The sequence below is a fragment of the Mustela nivalis genome (genome assembly GCF_964662115.1).
Source record: "Mustela nivalis genome assembly, chromosome: 20".
Classification (NCBI taxonomy): Eukaryota; Metazoa; Chordata; class Mammalia; order Carnivora; family Mustelidae; genus Mustela; species Mustela nivalis.
In genome coordinates, this window is record NC_139039.1 from 8879779 (window position 1) to 8896706 (window position 16928).

General features: G+C 49.0%; 1 long non-coding RNA gene across 1 annotated transcript in view; it reads left to right on the forward strand.

The window, feature by feature from the left end:
* LOC309855336 overlaps window positions 1–16928 on the forward strand; it is a 114731-nt gene that overhangs the window by 6370 nt on the left and 91433 nt on the right. The gene's annotated exons all lie outside the window — the stretch shown is intronic.

Sequence of the window (16928 nt, forward strand, 5' to 3'; positions counted from 1 at the left end):
CGAGGGATGAAGAAGTTTCAGCTCTGACTTGGGAGTTGGGGAAAGCCACCAGGCTTCTCCACATTCTGTCAAAACCTTCCTGGGAATTGTCCAAAGCTTCCTTGATGGCTTCTAATGGACCCACCAGCTGACTTTGAAATCTCTGAACGGGCTCATCATGTCTGATGAATAATAAACACTGTTCCCAGGCCGTCCACTTGGCCATAGGAGTGGGGTTCGGCGCGCTCCTCGGAGAGGAGCCCACCAGAGAGCAGGGCCGGGGCTGGGGCTGGCGGGTGCTCTGGCTGTGTGTTCTGACCGCCTTTCTGCCTGTCTGTCTGCTGCTTCCTCTGGAGGTAGCAGATTGTGTGGGTGTGTGTGTGTTTGTCCTTCCTGTGATTCAGTTTTCCTCTTGGGAAAGGGGAGGCGAGGGGATTCACAGCGGGAAGTCTGAAAAGAGCGGGGAGGTCTGGTGCAGGTCGGGCCTGGAGACCTGCCATCCCCTGGCTGTAGGAGACAGGGCCACTTTTTTAACCTCTGCGCGTCTTGATGTCTGTCTGTAGCTCTTTGCATGGCCAGCTTGTGCTCCTTCGGAGTGTTTGTGGGGAGGGTTTGCAGAGCGCAGGCTCTGACATACCTCTGTCCTTTACTCTGTTCTTCATTTTCTCTTAAAGCACAGATCAGGATGGTGCCTATCCTGTTATTCATGTCCTCTCTGGGGACGGCATGTGAGAAGATGGCAGGGCCTCGGCCATCTTGTTCTTGTGCTAGAACACCACACCGTCAAGGCCACTGGTGCGCCTGCCTAATGACCGAATGAGGGACCTGGAAAGAGCAGCCATTAAGGACTTCCACGACCTGCCTCTTGGGTTTTTGGAAGGGTCAAATGACAGTAGCTCTGAAAATAATTTGAAGAAACAAAGAGAAATATGCTAAGTGTAAGCCATTAACATTACTCTCCCAGGCAGTGGGGAGGCAGAGGACATTCTTTTGCCTGAATCTCTCAGTAGCCTTGAGGGGAGCCTGGCAGGAACCGGACGTCTTCCATATGCCTTGCTCCCACCTTGACAGAGTTTCTTCAGGCAAGACCTCGGATCACAGAACAACTGGACTCAGATTTACTCCCACTCACTGCGGGCCTGTGGCTTTGCTGCTCTGGGTGCTAGGGGCAGAGCTATGGGAATATCATTCGGCCTCTGCCTGCCGGAAACTCCCCATTGAGGGCCCAGAGCTGCCTTGTAAACCAGTAAATTTCTGTACTTCCACGGGCAAGTTTAGATACTCATGGTGCTGGAAGGAGCGATGAGCCCTCAGGAGATGGGGATGGCAGCAGAGCCACTTGGAGGGTGAGGTCCCATTTTCTAGGAATTTCCACCCCGGTGGAGAAGTGCCTTCTGTGGCTAGGTTTTTCACGCTTGCTTGAGCACGCACTGCCTCTCCCCTGTCCCTGACATCTCAGCCAGTCTTTCCCCGTAACCCTCAATGTGAAGTGTTAATACCACAGACATACAGTGTGTCTGTTTATGTCCTGTGGCTCTTTGGAGGGCAAGAGACCCCTGCATGCTCCTAGATTCTGCCTTCCTGAGGAATCTTTGTTTGCCTCCTTGGGGTGCTATTACCCCTGTCTGTGAACCTGCCTCCTACTGGTCCCGATGGCTCCGTGTCCATCTCTTCTATTGACCGTCACCATGTAGGCTGCCCCAGGACAGGCACAGGCCAAAATTCAGTCTCAGGGGCTCTTCCAGGGACCTTGGTGGCTATCTCTAGGTTTTAAGGGTCCTCCTGGCTCCCTCCCATCCTTTCTTGCTAGGGAATTTTGGGAGATTTACTCACCTCCCCCCCCCCCAGCCTGTCCGTCATATACAGTGGGGACTCCCATCATCTCTTCCTTGGCTCTTGTTTCCATTTCTGCAGACACTTGCAGCCCGTGCTGCCCACGGGGGAGCTGGCCAGACCTGGACTGCCACACGAGGCCATGTGCTTCCTCCTTGTGGCTCTGGCCTCTCTCGATGGTCAGCCTCCTAAGGGCAGAGTAGCCTTGGCTGCTTCGTTTTTGTTCCTCCCTCTGCCCAAAGCTGTGTTCAGTAGACTCTTCTTGGTAGAGAGGCCTAATGGCTCCCTTCTTGGCAGGATTACAGAAGTGATTACAGGAATCGTTCTTAGAGATCTTCCCGCTGACGATGGGACTTAAGAAAATATTCATTGAGGGGCGCCTGGGTGGCTCAGTTGGTTAAGCGACGGTCTTCAGCTCAGGTCATGATCCTGGAGTCCTAGGATCAAGTCCCACGTCAGGCTCCCAACTCCATGGGGAGTCTGCTTCTCCCTCTGACCTTCTCCCCTCTCATGCTCTCTCTCTCTCTCAAAAAAAGAAAAAAAAAAAAAAGAAAAGAAAAGTAAATATTCATTAAATGAAGTGGCTTGGAGAGTGTTTGCACCATGTAGACAGTGTGATGTTCTCATGTCCTGGCCTCCTGGATGACTTGGAAAGCAGGTGACTTCCCAAGGCTTGATCCCCCAGTTTCTCAGGAGCTGAGCAAGACACCTGCCAGGGGTCACATCCTGCTACAAGGTGAGTTTACTCTGGGCAGGAGAGCTGTCACGTGGCTGTGGAACCAAGTAGGGTCACGATCTAGATTCTGTCCTGGGTGCTCTCAACCACGCTTCTTTTGGGACCCCCCCTTTTTTTAGAGCAGTCTCTGGTTGAGTTGGATTCGCAGGGACACTTAGGCGTTCTGCTTTGCGCATTACTGGAGAAATTATATCCCTGTCATATTTGAACACTCTGAAATAGGAAAGATTTACTTCATTGGGTGTTCCCCCCCCACCTCCTCCTCAATGTTTGAAGCTAACAAAATGTTTTCAAGCAATTTCTTGCCACTAGATTTGGTGAAACTTACTTCAAGTGTCTTTCCAGAACCTTTCATAGAAAAGTAATTGTGTAATTAGCTATAAATTAGTAAAAATTATGCTAATTACTTCCAGGTGTGACATATTTTGCGCTTAAAAACAAGTAAAGAAATAAAGGGGCTGTCACTGGGGCTCCCAAGTGAAGGTTGGCCCAGGCAGGCTTGACAGGCTGATGTGCGCATTTACCTAATATTACTTTTTTTAATTATGTAATTTCGGAATAAGTACAAACAGACCCGGGAACAAAAGTACAACAGACAAAACCCAGGGGTGGTTCTGTGTGTGTGTGTGTGTATGTGTGCACGTGTAATTAAAAAGAACCTAAGCAGGGGCTTTTCTAGTACTTTTAATTTTGCACTTGTATTGGGGGAATTGGAGGTGGTGGGACGGGGGATGTGGTATTGGGGAAGGTCTCTGGGTTTTATGGGGTCACCTTAAGCCAGGAGAAGGTCCAGTGGCTTTCTGGGAGGTTTGCCTTCTCTTCACACTCCCTTCGTCCTTTCAGTTCTCAATACTAAAGTGACGTGGGCCATGGAGGCTGTCACGTGCTAACAGACTGTCTTCATTTGCATGCATCCTATGTGGCCCAAGGTTTTATGGTACTGGTCTTTCTTGCATCTTTCTCCCCATAATCCTATGTAGGACAGGTATTGTGGCCTTCAGAGCGTACATGATGGTCTGAAGGACCACTTCTCCTGGGATGGGTAAAGGGAGAATGAAGGAGAAGGTAGAGTGCCCTTTTTGTTCCTTTCTCCTTTGCTTCTCAGTACTGCTCTGCCTCCACTGGCAATGGCGGTAAGGTAGAGAACCGACCCATGGATCCATCTGTCAGTCAAACACATGGGGCTTTATGGTAGGTGCCAGGCATCCTGAGCTCAATATCCCAGGAAAGCTCACTAGTGGAGAAGGTAGACATGGGGGAGTCATTCGATGAGCAGTACTCTCACTACAGTGATGTTAGGTCTTGGCTTTTCAGGGACCACACCACTTTAAAACATTCTCTTTCCATAAAAACATCTGTGTGCATGGAACATTGTATTCCCAGCTTTGGTTTGGCGGACGTGATCCCCCGAGGGGTAATAGAAGAACATGACAAGTGCCCTAGCTGGAGGAGGGTCATACTCACAGACGACAGGCATGTCAGCCGCATATTTGAGGGCAGTGGAAATTTTTCTAGCAGAGGAGAATCTTTCCAGTCAGTAGAGGTGATGGCTGGGAAGGACTGAGGGATGACTGAGAGCGCACCGGGATTTAATGGAGAGGGAGTTGCGGGTAGGGGTGAAGCACAGGAGGATTCTACAGTGTGGTGTACTTGGGAAACTACCAATAGTTCAGCCTCGCTAGAGCATTAGGAGAGGAGAGGAGTGGGGACAGGGAGTGAGTTCAAAGGAGAGCCTTGTGGGCTGCCCCAAGGAGGATGAATTTGAAATAAAGGGAAACCACTATAAAATTTAGGTATTGTGTGTGTGTGTGTGTGTGTGTGTGTGTGTGTATGTGTGTGTAGGAGGGATGGGGTGGGGATCAGCAGATCCACGGTCTTTCTGATTACAATGCTTCTGTTTTTTTGAACTTCCCCACTGAGAGCTGTTCATAGTCTCAAGAAGAGAAGTGTTAGGTCTGATGGGCCAGCTTGGCTTGGAGACAGAACACCCACCACACCCCCTCACAGGAAAGCAGGGAACCCCACTGCTCTGGGGGAGACCTTCTTGGTGGGGTGTCTGACAGAGTAGCTCCCTGAGCTCTGATGGTCACCCTGCCCTCTCCCCTCACCACCACAGGCAGTGGACCACATCTCGAGCCTTTGCTGCTATGGATTTAAGCCAATAGATTGTGAAGGAGCAGCTGATCTGGGAGCAGCTCAAAGAGGAAAGGAAATACAAAGCACCTGTGTGTTCCTTGCCTCCCTTAACAATTTCTACAGCCTTCTTCTAAGTTTGTCTTTCCAATCTCCAGATTAAAAAAGGAAATTCATTGGGGCACCTGGGTGGCTCAATGGGTTAAGCCTCTGCTTTCAGCGTGGGTCTTGGTCTCAGGGTCCTAGGATGGAGCCTTGCATCTGGCTCCCTGTCAGCGGGGAGCCTGCTTCCCCCACTACCCACCCCCCCACCTGCCTCTGTGCCTACTTGTGATCTATGTCTGCCAAATAAATAAATAAAATATTAAAAAAATTCATTGAAATATCTTCTTAAAATTGGAAAATAGAGAAATATTAGCTAAGCAGAAGAAGAACAAAAATAAAACAAACCCAATAACAACTATGGATCCAAACAAAAAGGTGTGGACCAGGAGTGGGGGGGCTGGGTCAGGCCCCAAGTGCTCCTCGTTGCTCCTCTTTCTTGACTTGAGTCACTTTCCTGTCCAGGCTTCAGAGTCTGCATTCTGAGAACATGAGCATCAAGCCAAGTGATCTCAAAGTCCTTTCCAGCTCTGATCTGTAACATTTATGTTTTAATTTTTATTTTTGGTAGCAGCATGGGAAAACACCGTCATTCTTCCCTGGATTCTCAGCCCAGAGAAGAAGTAGGTAAGGGGACTGAGTATTACTTAAGCCGAAGAAGGGCCACGGGTGGATCCCCTTCTCACAGTTAAGCTCTGGGATATTTGGACATTTCCTACCATCAAAAATACTTTCTTTCCTGCATTTTCCATGCCCCAGGACCAAGGTGCTTCCTTTACAAAGGACCCCGTGTTGTGGGATTGGAAGCCAAAGCTGGTTTGCTTCCTATAAAACACAGCTTGTTTGCTTCCATGGATCCTCCCATAATGTAGCCATAGTAACAACGCTAATACTGTTAGGATACTGATGAGGATGCTGAGGGTGAGCGGAGCTAGCATCTACTGAGTGTGTATCAGACATTACTCTAAAAGCTGTGTATTTGTTAACCTATTTAATCCTATGTGGTAGGTACCATCATCATGCCCGTTTTACAGATGAGGACATAGGCGCACAGAGAGTTAAATGGCCAGGATCCTTTGTTTGGGGCTTGTGGAATTGGTCAGCATTTGGAATCATTTGCTTGCAACTTCAAGCCCTGGATCCCCCAGCCAGCCAGCCAAGGCTCTTGAGGATTAAATGAGACAATCTGTGACAAGTACTTTGCAAACTGTGATGTACCATACACATTATGGTATGGAGTTGGGGCAGATGGGATTAATCTGGCCAGAGTTGGCTGAGCCGCCCACACAGGACAGCTGGAATCTCAGAGAGGGCAGAAGAGACCGAGACACAGGGAGGTGGTGGGGGAGAGAATTTCTTGAAGGCAGAGCTGGGGTGTCTCTGCCCCAAGGCTCCTTTCTCTTGTGGGATGTGCATATGTCTTGGCTTGGCTCCAGGCCGCAGGTGCAGACCAGGCACAGCACACACACTGGGGCAGGTGGCCTTGCACGCGGGAGCCCAGCCTTGCAGGTAGTGTCATCCTGCTTCTCTCCCCAGGTAGAACCAGGTGTGGGTTGATCTGTTTTGTCATCTGTCAGACCAAGTCCAGCCACTGTTGCTGGCATGTAAGCCCTCCCCAGTAGGTCCCACACTATGGTTTAGTTATATTTCCTGCTCCCTCAACTGAGCACCTCTTTCTGCTTCAGTGGCCACTCTCCTTGGCTTTCCCTGCAGACAAGGTGCTGTGGTCACGTTGGAGAGCCTTTGCTGATGCTGTTCCCTTTCCTGAAATACTGGCTTATCCTCACTCCCCCATCCCTGTTCTTCCTTCTGTGAATTCTCAGGACCTTCATCTCCATGAAATAATGTTGCTTGGCCATCTGCTTCTGGCTTTTCTGGAGGACAAGGGATGCACTAGGACTTAGGCCCCCCTCCTTTTTAATGCCCTCAAGTTTTGCACTTCAGACTTGGCTCATAGGAGTGCATAGGCCCTATTTGCAGGAGAGAGGAATGATTTAGATTCCCTTAGCCTTTCTTTCTAGATTCCTTTTGTGAGGAGTTTGGTTAGTGTTGATCGCCAAGGTTGGCTTGACTCTGGGTCTAGGAAAGCACCATGAGTGAATAGAAGGGGTTCAGTGCTTACTGCCCACAAAGAACATTCGCTAGTACCCCAAAACCTTGCAAACTCCCATTAGAGAGAAGCTCCCAGGTCGGGGAGGTGGGCCGCTTCACATGGGATCTTGCCCTTGACCAGATGAGATATCTTTATATACATGCTTTCCTGGCCTATATCATCTATGGTAACCCCTGGAAGAGGGAATTTTAAAAGTCAACACATTCTGAAAAGGCAAGTGTTAGTGGGTCTTTGGAGATGTGGTCACAGCCTGCTGTGTAATTTGACAGGACAAGTGCACGTTGAACATGGGGACCCCTTGTTTGAAAATTATGACGACCTTCAAGATAGTGACAAGCAGAGCATGAGTCCAAACCAAGGTTGTCTGGAGTGTGGGAGTGGGTTCAGGGGCAGAGGTTGGGGCTCTGCAGGGACTTTGTGCTTATGAAGCTGGCTCTGCTCTGCTGGGTGCATCCTGGCTGTTGCTACTGTCATGTGGGCAAAGATGGTGATGGTGTCGCCGTGTTCTTTTCCCTGGGCACAGCTTTCAAGTTAGGTAATAATATTAAGTATCTAGCCTGTGTCCAGCACTATTTAAAACACCCTGGGGGTGTGTGTGTGTGTGGATTTTTACAAAATCAGTAGGGGATAGGGTTCTCCCTGGAAAGATATTTACAAAATTATAAATGAGACAAAGAGATACATTCAGTGCCCATATATCACTGTCAGGTGAAGAAGTAGAGGCTCAGATGGTTTGCTCAAAGTCACACAGCTACTCCAGGACTTGGGTACTCTGTACATAGCCTTGACCACAAAATGCTTAAAGAATGGTGTCCTTGGTGTGGGGTGCTAGGAGCCATAGGAGATCAGAGAAGCAGGGGTCACAGGTCAGGGTCATGGACTGGTCCTTGCTGACGTGGAGGAGGAAGGGTTTGGGGGCAGGGGTGGGAAGAGTGGGGAGGGAGCCTGGAAGGGGGCACTCCACAGTCAGTGGGGTGGGTCTGGCTTGCTCAGGAGGGGGTGTGAGAAGTGGGGATCTCTCCCAGATGATTTGTCCTCCTTAGTGTTTACCTTTGCTCATTCTTTTCCTTCTAAATAAGATACCTGTTCCCCATAGCCATCTCTTTCCTGATTCTAGTCCAGTTTGAAAGTGTTTTTCATAGTCTATAACAAAAAATGTATTTTCTGGAGTGGCCCAGTACACACACACACGTGTGTGTGTGTGTGCGTGTGTGTGCGAGCGTGCATGCGCATGCTTGTGTTTATGTGTTTACTTACCCATAAAGTTAAGTAAGCAGACATCTGATGCAGTCTGATGTTTTTTGTTATACTGTATTATATAATTAAAAAGTCAGATAGTGACACTCCAAATTGAGGCCTACCCTGAATGTAGAAAACTGCTGCAAGTCCTTTCTGCCATAGCCACCAGACCAGAAGAATTCTTGCACTCAGAGCCTCTGTGGAAGGAGGGTATGTCTTCAGCTCTGTGAGCCTAATGGAACCCTCTCATTCTTTGGATGCCTAAAGTTCATCCTGCTGGGACCTGCCCTGGGATCTCAACCCCTCCTAACAAAGGTTTAATTATATTTTTGGCATTTGCATCTTCTCTCCCTAATATAGTACATATTCCTTGCAGAGAAAACACATGCCTAGGGTACACAATAACACATAAAAGGTAGTAGAGCTCACTGAGCCCATTTCTGAGCCACTCTGAGGCCCAGCCCTGTGTCTTTTCCAGAGAAGGCATTCAGTAAGAGTTTCTAAATTGAAGAATTGGTGGAGGATCTCAGAAGCACTTGGGAATTTTCTGGAAAGCTGAACATAAACTCAGCACTGTTGGTTTTAAAAGGCCTCTTGGTGGGGCTGGCATTTGATTGTTCCCCAAGCAAGCTCTTGGAACCCTCTTTCTTTCTTGGCTTTCCTTGTCTCGTCACATTTCTCTGCTGACAGCCTTGCTTTCCAGCAAGGCTTTCCAGGATACTTCTGGGACTTATATCCTGTTGCTTTTTCCTGAGAGATGCTGACTGGGAGGGTGGAAGGTCTGACAAGACCCACAGACATGGCCTTTCCTGTCCCCTGAGCCCGACACTGGAGAGCCCCATAGTGTGGGGAGAACCCTGGGGTCACTGGCTGAAAACCTGGTTTCAGAAGTCCTCTTCCCCAGATGAGTGACTTTGGGGAATGGTTTAGCCTTGTAGAACTTCATTTCTCCTCATTTGACACCTCCTGGTGCTTATTGAGATGATCATGGTGACAAACACGTGGAAACTTTCACTATGTGGTGGTTTAGTAATAACTACATTGGTAACGTGCATTTACCCATCTTTTAACAACTGCATGAATGGTTTTATGACCAACCTCAATTTAGTGAGGAACTGAGGTTTGGTTGTCCCAGATTACTTAGCTAATAAGTGGTGGAATTAGGATCTAACTCGGTTTTCTTTTTCCAAAGTTTATATTACTGTTATTATCATCATTATTTAATGTAATTCTATCAGCCTATTAAGTTAATTATTATTTTCTCCAGCCCAGGGAGGTTCTTAAGGGAGTGTATTTCTGTTAATGTGGGGAGGGTTGGCTCATGGCAGGCCTGGGAGGCAGATGTAGGAAAATGAGTGAGAAGAAAGGAAGGGAGAGGGTATGAGTGCAGAGCTAAGTTTAGGAATCATGTGAGGCTGGTCGTGGAGGGATTCCTGAGTCGCTTCTCTGCTGTTTCAGCTCCTCAGGTCCCTTGGCAGCCATCAGACACACCATCAGTGATTTTAATCAACAAACCAATGAACCGATATTTACTTGGGGATTTAGAGGCCGACACAGAAGACTCCTCGTTGGAGGGCACTTTGCACTGGGGTCATTTTCCATGGCCACACAATCCCAGATCACCAACTCCAGAGTTCAGAACTGAAAAGGGTGATGTTCTTTGTAGAGTTTGTGGGCACTTGATGGTTTTCATTGCGTGTCATGGCACTGCAGAGGGGAGAGGGTGGTGTCAGTGTGGGGATGAGACCATCCTCTCTCGTGACTCAGCCTCCCCAGTGGGAGGTACCAGTCAAGGGGGATTTTACTTCCTTTTGTTAGTTTTCAACCCGGTCTTTAAAAACTATGATGACAGTGAACCCTCCCAGTGATCCCAGGTGGTGCGTTCCAGCACTACCCTTGTTTTATAGTGATGAAAGTTGAGTTTTAAGAGCACCCCCCCCAAACGTCATCAAGCCAGGTTTGAATCTAGATCTTTGTTGTCAGAGCCCACCACGATCTTTCTACTTTCCTTCTGGTGCCTCAGCTCTTAAGTAAGGACTGGGTAAGAGTGAATACGAGTTACCCAAGCAGTCATGGATTGCCATGGGCTCCTACAGAGGACCTTCAATTCAAATTCTGAGACTCTTGCCTCCTCGGGGACAGGTCTCTTTTGAAGCTTTTGGTTTCCCATTCCCAGTTTCTTCCTCTGGAGGATTGCTTTCCAACAGGTATTAACACAGTGATCTGCCTACTAATAAAACCTTTAATCTATTAATAAAACCTTTGGTCTATCAAAGCAGACCAAATAATTTAGAAGGTCCCCATTTCCTGTCTCATCTTAGTGGTAGCTATTGTTAGTAGTTCCATATGTGGCCTCCAGATATTTTAAGCATGGATATGCTGTATATGCATGTCTGTGTTCTGTATAAAATGCTTTTAAGCGTAGGCAGGCTCCTACTTGGCATATAATATGGCAACTGGCTTTTTCACTGAAGAATGTTCTATGGACTTGTATTCATGTTCGTACCACATTCTCACCTCACACTTTTTAATGCATGCATCGTATTAATATTTCATTTTATGGATGAACCAGTTTATTTAACCTATTATCTATTGATGGACACTCAGGTTGATTCCAGCTTTCTTCCATTACAAACAGTGCTTCACTGAGCATCCTCACACAGTTGGATAAATTCATATAAATGAAATTTCTGGCATGCAGGATTTGTGCATTTAAGATTTTGATCGATATTGCCACATTGCTCTCCAAAGAGGTTGTCCCCATTTACAACATCAATCTAAACATTGTTTTTTGCATGTGTTCAGTAAATGCTGTGAAAATTGGTCCTGGCAGTTTATTCAATTACTGTTGTGATTCAGCTATCCACTCTACTCAGGGGCGATTCCATCACATTCTGGGTGTGCGATTTAAATCCTATCTCTTCCCTGACTGGCTGGAGGATTGTGGGAAGCTTGCTGGACTTTTCTGAGCCGCAATTTCTTCGTGGAGATAACAATACCTCTCTTGAAGAACAGAGTGAGGGACCTTGTGAATATCTGTCAAGCCTCTTGCCCCAGGGCCTGACTCAGAGTAGGGGCTCAATCAGTACATCGAATCTTTATTCCCTACAGTGCGGCCAGCTCCTACCATCTGGCCCTAAGGAGAGAGGATCGCATGGTTTGCCAAAGGAGGGGTGACTGGGGCACTGGTTGTTAATGGTCTCTCTAAATTTGTAGCGGCTGAGTGAAAACTCCTAACTTAGAAGATGGTGAGCCCTTGTAGGGCAGTGACTTCATTTTCTACTTTGTAGTGTCAGAGCCCTGAGCTGGTATCCGGGACATGGCAGGCGCAGTTGGCTATCTTGAGTGAAAGGTGAGCCAAGGTTTTAGCCAGGGACCATGAATATCAGGGTCCCAGTGGAGGCAGAGTGTCCCTTTTAGAATCCACATCCACTAGGAGACATAACATATGCTTCTCACTTTTTCCTGTTTAGAGAATTTCAGAAAGAATCCTCAGTGGAAGTTGGGGAATGGGACAAAACCTCAAACCAGCCAAGGCCCACAAATCCCCTTTGAGAAACTGCCTCTGGAGCTTGGTTGTGAATTGGGACGCAGGGTTTGATGGTGTCTGGGAAACCATGCAGGTAATTTACAGGTGGGGCGCAGTGGGGGGCTTGTGGATCCCAGTGGCATCCTGGCCACTCTGGATGGGTTATCTGGAGGCTCTTGTTTCCCACCAGGCTGGTGCTCTGCTGCCTGCTGCCTTACTCTCCCGGGACTTTCCACCTACTCTTCTGGTCTCTTCTCACTCTATTTTTGGAAAGGGCCTTGTCCTTCTTTCCCCCATCAGTCACCCTCCCACACCGTCTGCCTGCTCCAGAGGCATCTGGTGTCAAGAACTCTATCTAAAAGGCTCGATCCCCAGGTCTATGTCTGTCAGTCACAGCTCAGCACTGGCCAGGGGCACACTTGGGGGGCAGGGAGGAAGTAGGGCCATGCCCTGGGGCATGGCAGTAAGTTCAGGACACGCGCCAGGTGACCGGGGGGTTAGAATCTGGGTTTGACCGCCGACTTCTCACTATATCACATCTCTCTGTGCCCCAGACTTCCCTTCTGCTAAATGCAGTTATACCTGCCCTTGGCTCATCATGAGCCAGCTCCAAGGACAGCTCAGATGCCTGATACCAAAGCAGGAGAAATCACAGAGGAAATTCCTCTGTCAGTAATTCAAGAAGGTGGTGCTGCGTTCATGTCTCATGAGTCCCTCGGGATGGAAATGTGCCAGACTAATAATATTCCATGCAGAGGTTGGAGTCTCCCGCCTGCCTGTGCCTAGTTTAGGCACGGAGGGCTAAGTCTAAGTTCCTTCTCTGCCCTTACTACCTGTATGATCTGGAACAAGTTACTTAGCCTCTCTGGGTCGGAGTTGCTTCATATATAAAATGGACATTAGCACCTCATTTGGTTGTGACAAGATTCAATATTATTGTTATCTTTGGCCACATACACAAGTCCCATTTCAAGGCAGATAGGTAATACTTGGCCTTCAGTCAAGTAGGCTATAGACTATGCCGTCGGCTATAGTATGCTATTGACTTATTGCTTCCAGTGGGGAAGCTTCAGGAAAGGAAAGTCTCTTTAGATGGCAGTAGGGTTCTTCCCAACTGTATTCTAGTCCACTGCATTCCATTCTATGGCATCGATGCCACTCAATATAGTCTTGCTGAGACACAGTGAACTAAGTTGGGAATTCTGATGACTTTCATTCACTCAGCCTGAATCCCAGAACCAGAAATGGGGACAAAAAAGGCAAATCAGAATCAAGGCTCTGCTGTAGAGCTTCTGAAGAAAAGGGTAATGACCTCTGAGCTCTGGCTTCTAACTTAGCCCTTGCCTGGGCATGGGCCAAAGGCATGGGTACAGAGTTGAAAGAGAAGCCTGGTCTCCAAGCAACCTGTTCATGTTGGTTTGGCTTTGACATGAAAGTGAGGAATGGCAGCTGGGCCCTGGACATTTGAGAGAGATGAGGTTAATTGTTCCCTTCTTCAACTTGGCCTGGGTCCTCTTATTCCCACAACTGCTCCATTACAAAAAAAGATCTAAACTTATTTCACTTGTTACACACACACTCATGCACACACAGAGGAATTCAGAGAAAAACAAATGAGCAAGTTTGCTACCCGGGTTCTATGTGTCACTCTGTCGTGAAGGAGTAAAGACCCCTGTGGCTTGAATGTTGGTGTCAGCGCTATCAAGTGTTGATTGAGTTTTGGTCCCAGTAGTAAGAAGCATGTGTGAAATTCAAATACAGAATTTCAAACCCTTGAGCACTTTCTGAGAGTCTCAATGGCTTTAATAAGGGAAGGGCATCTCTTTGATAACAAATGATTATCCTTCACAGTGCAAGCACAAATTGGATCATAATTAATGATTTTGATATATATTCTTCCTTGCCATGGATGGGAGCCAGAGTTTAGTTTCTATTTATCTGTATCTCCATAACTTTATATTCCCCCTCTACAAAGGGGGGATGTTGCCACATGCAAATGAAAGGTTATATATTTGTAAGTACTTCTGTAGCTTAGCGACCAGTGTGGAGCAGTTCAGCTCTCTCTCTCTCTCTCTTTCTCTTCCTTCCTTCCTCCCTCCTCACTTCTAGTACCATTTTAGAAATTCTGAACCATACACTGACTTCCTAGAGCTGCTTAAATTGCTCTAAATGACAGAGGTCCTTGTACAGGGTGGAGGGGAGGAATACACAGCTTGGCTTGGTCCAAGTGTGCTTTTACCATGATCTCTCCTTTCAGTGCCTTTATTGTCTCCTTTCCTTGTGGGGCCGTCCATTGCAGTGGTGGTCATTGAACTGATGCTAAAAGCCATCACTGTGAATGTACACGAAATCTTCCCAGTGCTGAAGGGGCCAGGAGCACCATTGGCCTCTTAGCTTGACTCCATCCCTTCTTCATTCAGCAAACATATGCTGACTCAGTGTTCACTGAGGCCAGGCATACTCTTGGCACGGGGAATACGAAGACCAATAAGATACAGTCCCTGTCCTTTGGGAGTTTCTGCCCCTCACGTATTCTTTATCCGTACCCCATCCTTTGCCGGCGTGAACCACCTTTTCTTCTTTCCACCTTGTGCTGACTTTGAGGCATCCCAAATGATTTGCTCATATCCAGCATGGTCACACAGGCTCCCACCCTGCCTTCTTTGACTATAGCCCAAGCCGTGAATCTGTGCCAGGGAGAGTAGATTTCTTTCTAGACAGATTGCTATGGAATAAATGTTTATATCCCCTCAAAATTCATATGTTGAAATCCTAACAACCAAGATGATTAGGAGGTGATCGGGACATGAGATCAGAGCCCTCATGATGGAGATTGGAGCTCTTATAAAAGGGACCCTTTCTACCCTGTAAGGACATAGAGAGAAGTAGGCGTCTGTCCATGAACCAGGAAGCAAGCCCTTACCACATACTGAATCTGCCAGCTCCTCGGTTTTGGACTTTCCAGCCTTCAAAATCACGAGATATGTTTCTGTTGTTCAAAACTACCCAGTGGACAGTGCTCTGTTGTAGCAGCCTGAAAAGGACAAAGCCACAAATGTAAGGAGAAGATAAAGGGCAGATACGGATCCTGAGGGGGGCCAGTCAATAGTGCCTGCGTCTGAGGGTTGATTTCAAGGGGCTCAGGAGAGCCCAGACTACCACAGTACTCCATTCTAGGGGCACAATTCCTGTCACTGTTGCTGTCTGTGCAGAGGGCAGCCTCGCTTTAGGAAGAGCAGGAATGGGCGGGTTTTCTGCAAAGCCAGTCCCCTCAGCGCTTCAGGCAGGCCTGGAGTCTGCCTCAGAGGGGTGGGGCGTTCCCTGGGAAGACTGGCCAGAGTAAGGACTTCTAATTCAGAGCACTGACTAGGTAGCCGTTAGGAAGGTCCCCTCAGGGATGGATAGCTGGGGATGTAGCAGTAGTCTGGCCAAGCCAGCTTGGTGCCTGTGTCCGGAGGGAGGCCAAACCTGCAGGAAGAGGTCAAGGGCTTTATCTGTGGGACCGGGAGCCAGACAACTCATTACAGGGGATCACCATGCCAGGGCACGGAGGCGCTCCTAGGTCTCAGCCTAGTGCCCTTGCAAAAGTGGCAAGGCCGAGGAGGTGGCGAGCAAGGGCGTGGTTAGTTGGGTCAGGGGATTTAACGGTGTTTTGGCTCAGGCTGCTCAAATTTCTCCATCAGAGCAGTCGTCTGTCATCCATTTCCTAGGACTCCTGGGGGACCTGCTCTCCCTTGGCATCTCCCTGGCCTCTGGGGAAGGGAGGTCCTTCTGCTACCCAGCACTCCTCAGAGACCAGGAGGAGGGCAGCAGTGGCTGATCCCACTCAGTCCTTGCATTCTCCTTGGGCACGCTCCGTTCTCCCTGTGTGGGGTGTGTGACAGGCTAGGGAGGAAGCTGCCAGTGGGGGCAGGACGGCAGGGCGCAGGACCTGTCTGGCGGCTATGACAGGCCGGCTACCTGCCCACCCGCCCTGCTGCTGCTAATTGGGGAGGCGTGGAGGGCAGTAGCAGGGCTGGGGCTCAAGCTCCGGGGTGTGTGGTGCACACGCAGCCAGGGGGAGGGCCTGTCACCAGCCTCCGACAGTGGGGCCACGCTGGGGGCTTCGTGGTGGCATTTCTTCCTTTAATCCCCCCTCCTCCAAAAGGAAAGGCAGAAGAAAGTAGGCTGTAATTGGGCTTTGGAAGGTTCTCGCTTGTCAGAGGAGGTGTAAACCTTGAGAAGCATCCATTAGCATAAGTGTGTTGCACAGGGGGAGGAAGGGGGCTTCGGTCCTTCCCCAGGGTCCTCCCTGGCCAGGAGGACAGCTCCTGGAATGGGGTATGTGGGTGCAGTCCCTGCTGGGGGTAGGGGGGTGGGGACTGCCTCCTCCAGCAAGGTGGGGCCATTCAGGCTCCTGTGGATGCTCCCCTGTCCAGATGGAAGATTCTAGAAGAAAGCAGGTGGGATGAGAGGAGACACTGTGCGCTGAGACTGGGTTGGATGTGTCTTCCTCACTCACCCCTATGCGTGTGCGTGCGCGCGTGCGCGCGTGCGCACGCACACACACACACACTTAGGACTTTAGGTCCTAAGGGGACTCTGGCTCATCTATCATAGCTCTCTCCCCGGCAACTGGGCTGGAGGGTGAGGGGACCTGTCGAGGGTCATACCTGTAGTTAGAGGTAGGGTTAACTGGACCTCAGATCTTAATCTTGGGCTTAGAATGACGGTGGGGATGCTAAGAGTGCCTTTTTACTTTCTTTCCCAGACAGTGTCATTTCAGCCCACGGATGTCACTAAAATCACATACTTAGGGACTTCTTCATTTGGATTCAAGCTAAGCTCACAATTATACAGCAAATTCTCTTGGTAGGACTAATACATTAAGCTCTGTCAGTAATTTCTCCCTTAGAAGAAAATGATACGGGAGATGAGGTACTGGCCACCTGGAGCTAGTGTGTGTGCGCGTCTGGGGGCTGTTTGGAGGGGGAGAGACTGGCAAGAGGGAAAATGGGTCTGGGGACACATCACCTGGGGGCCAGGAGAGCTGACGGGGTGTCTGAGCCCCCCCCCCCCAATTTCACCTCCTTCAGAATTTGGCTCCATCCTGGCTTCCACTTCTGCATTGGCCCCCTCCCACCCCGTGGGCGGTAAGGAGTCCACTGCCGCCACGTCCCTCCACGCAGCTGCCATTCTCCTGGAGTCTGTGTGACAGAATGGGACCTGTGGGGAAAGCAGCCACGTCAGCACCCAGCCCCGTTTTGCACTCCGGCAGCTAATTA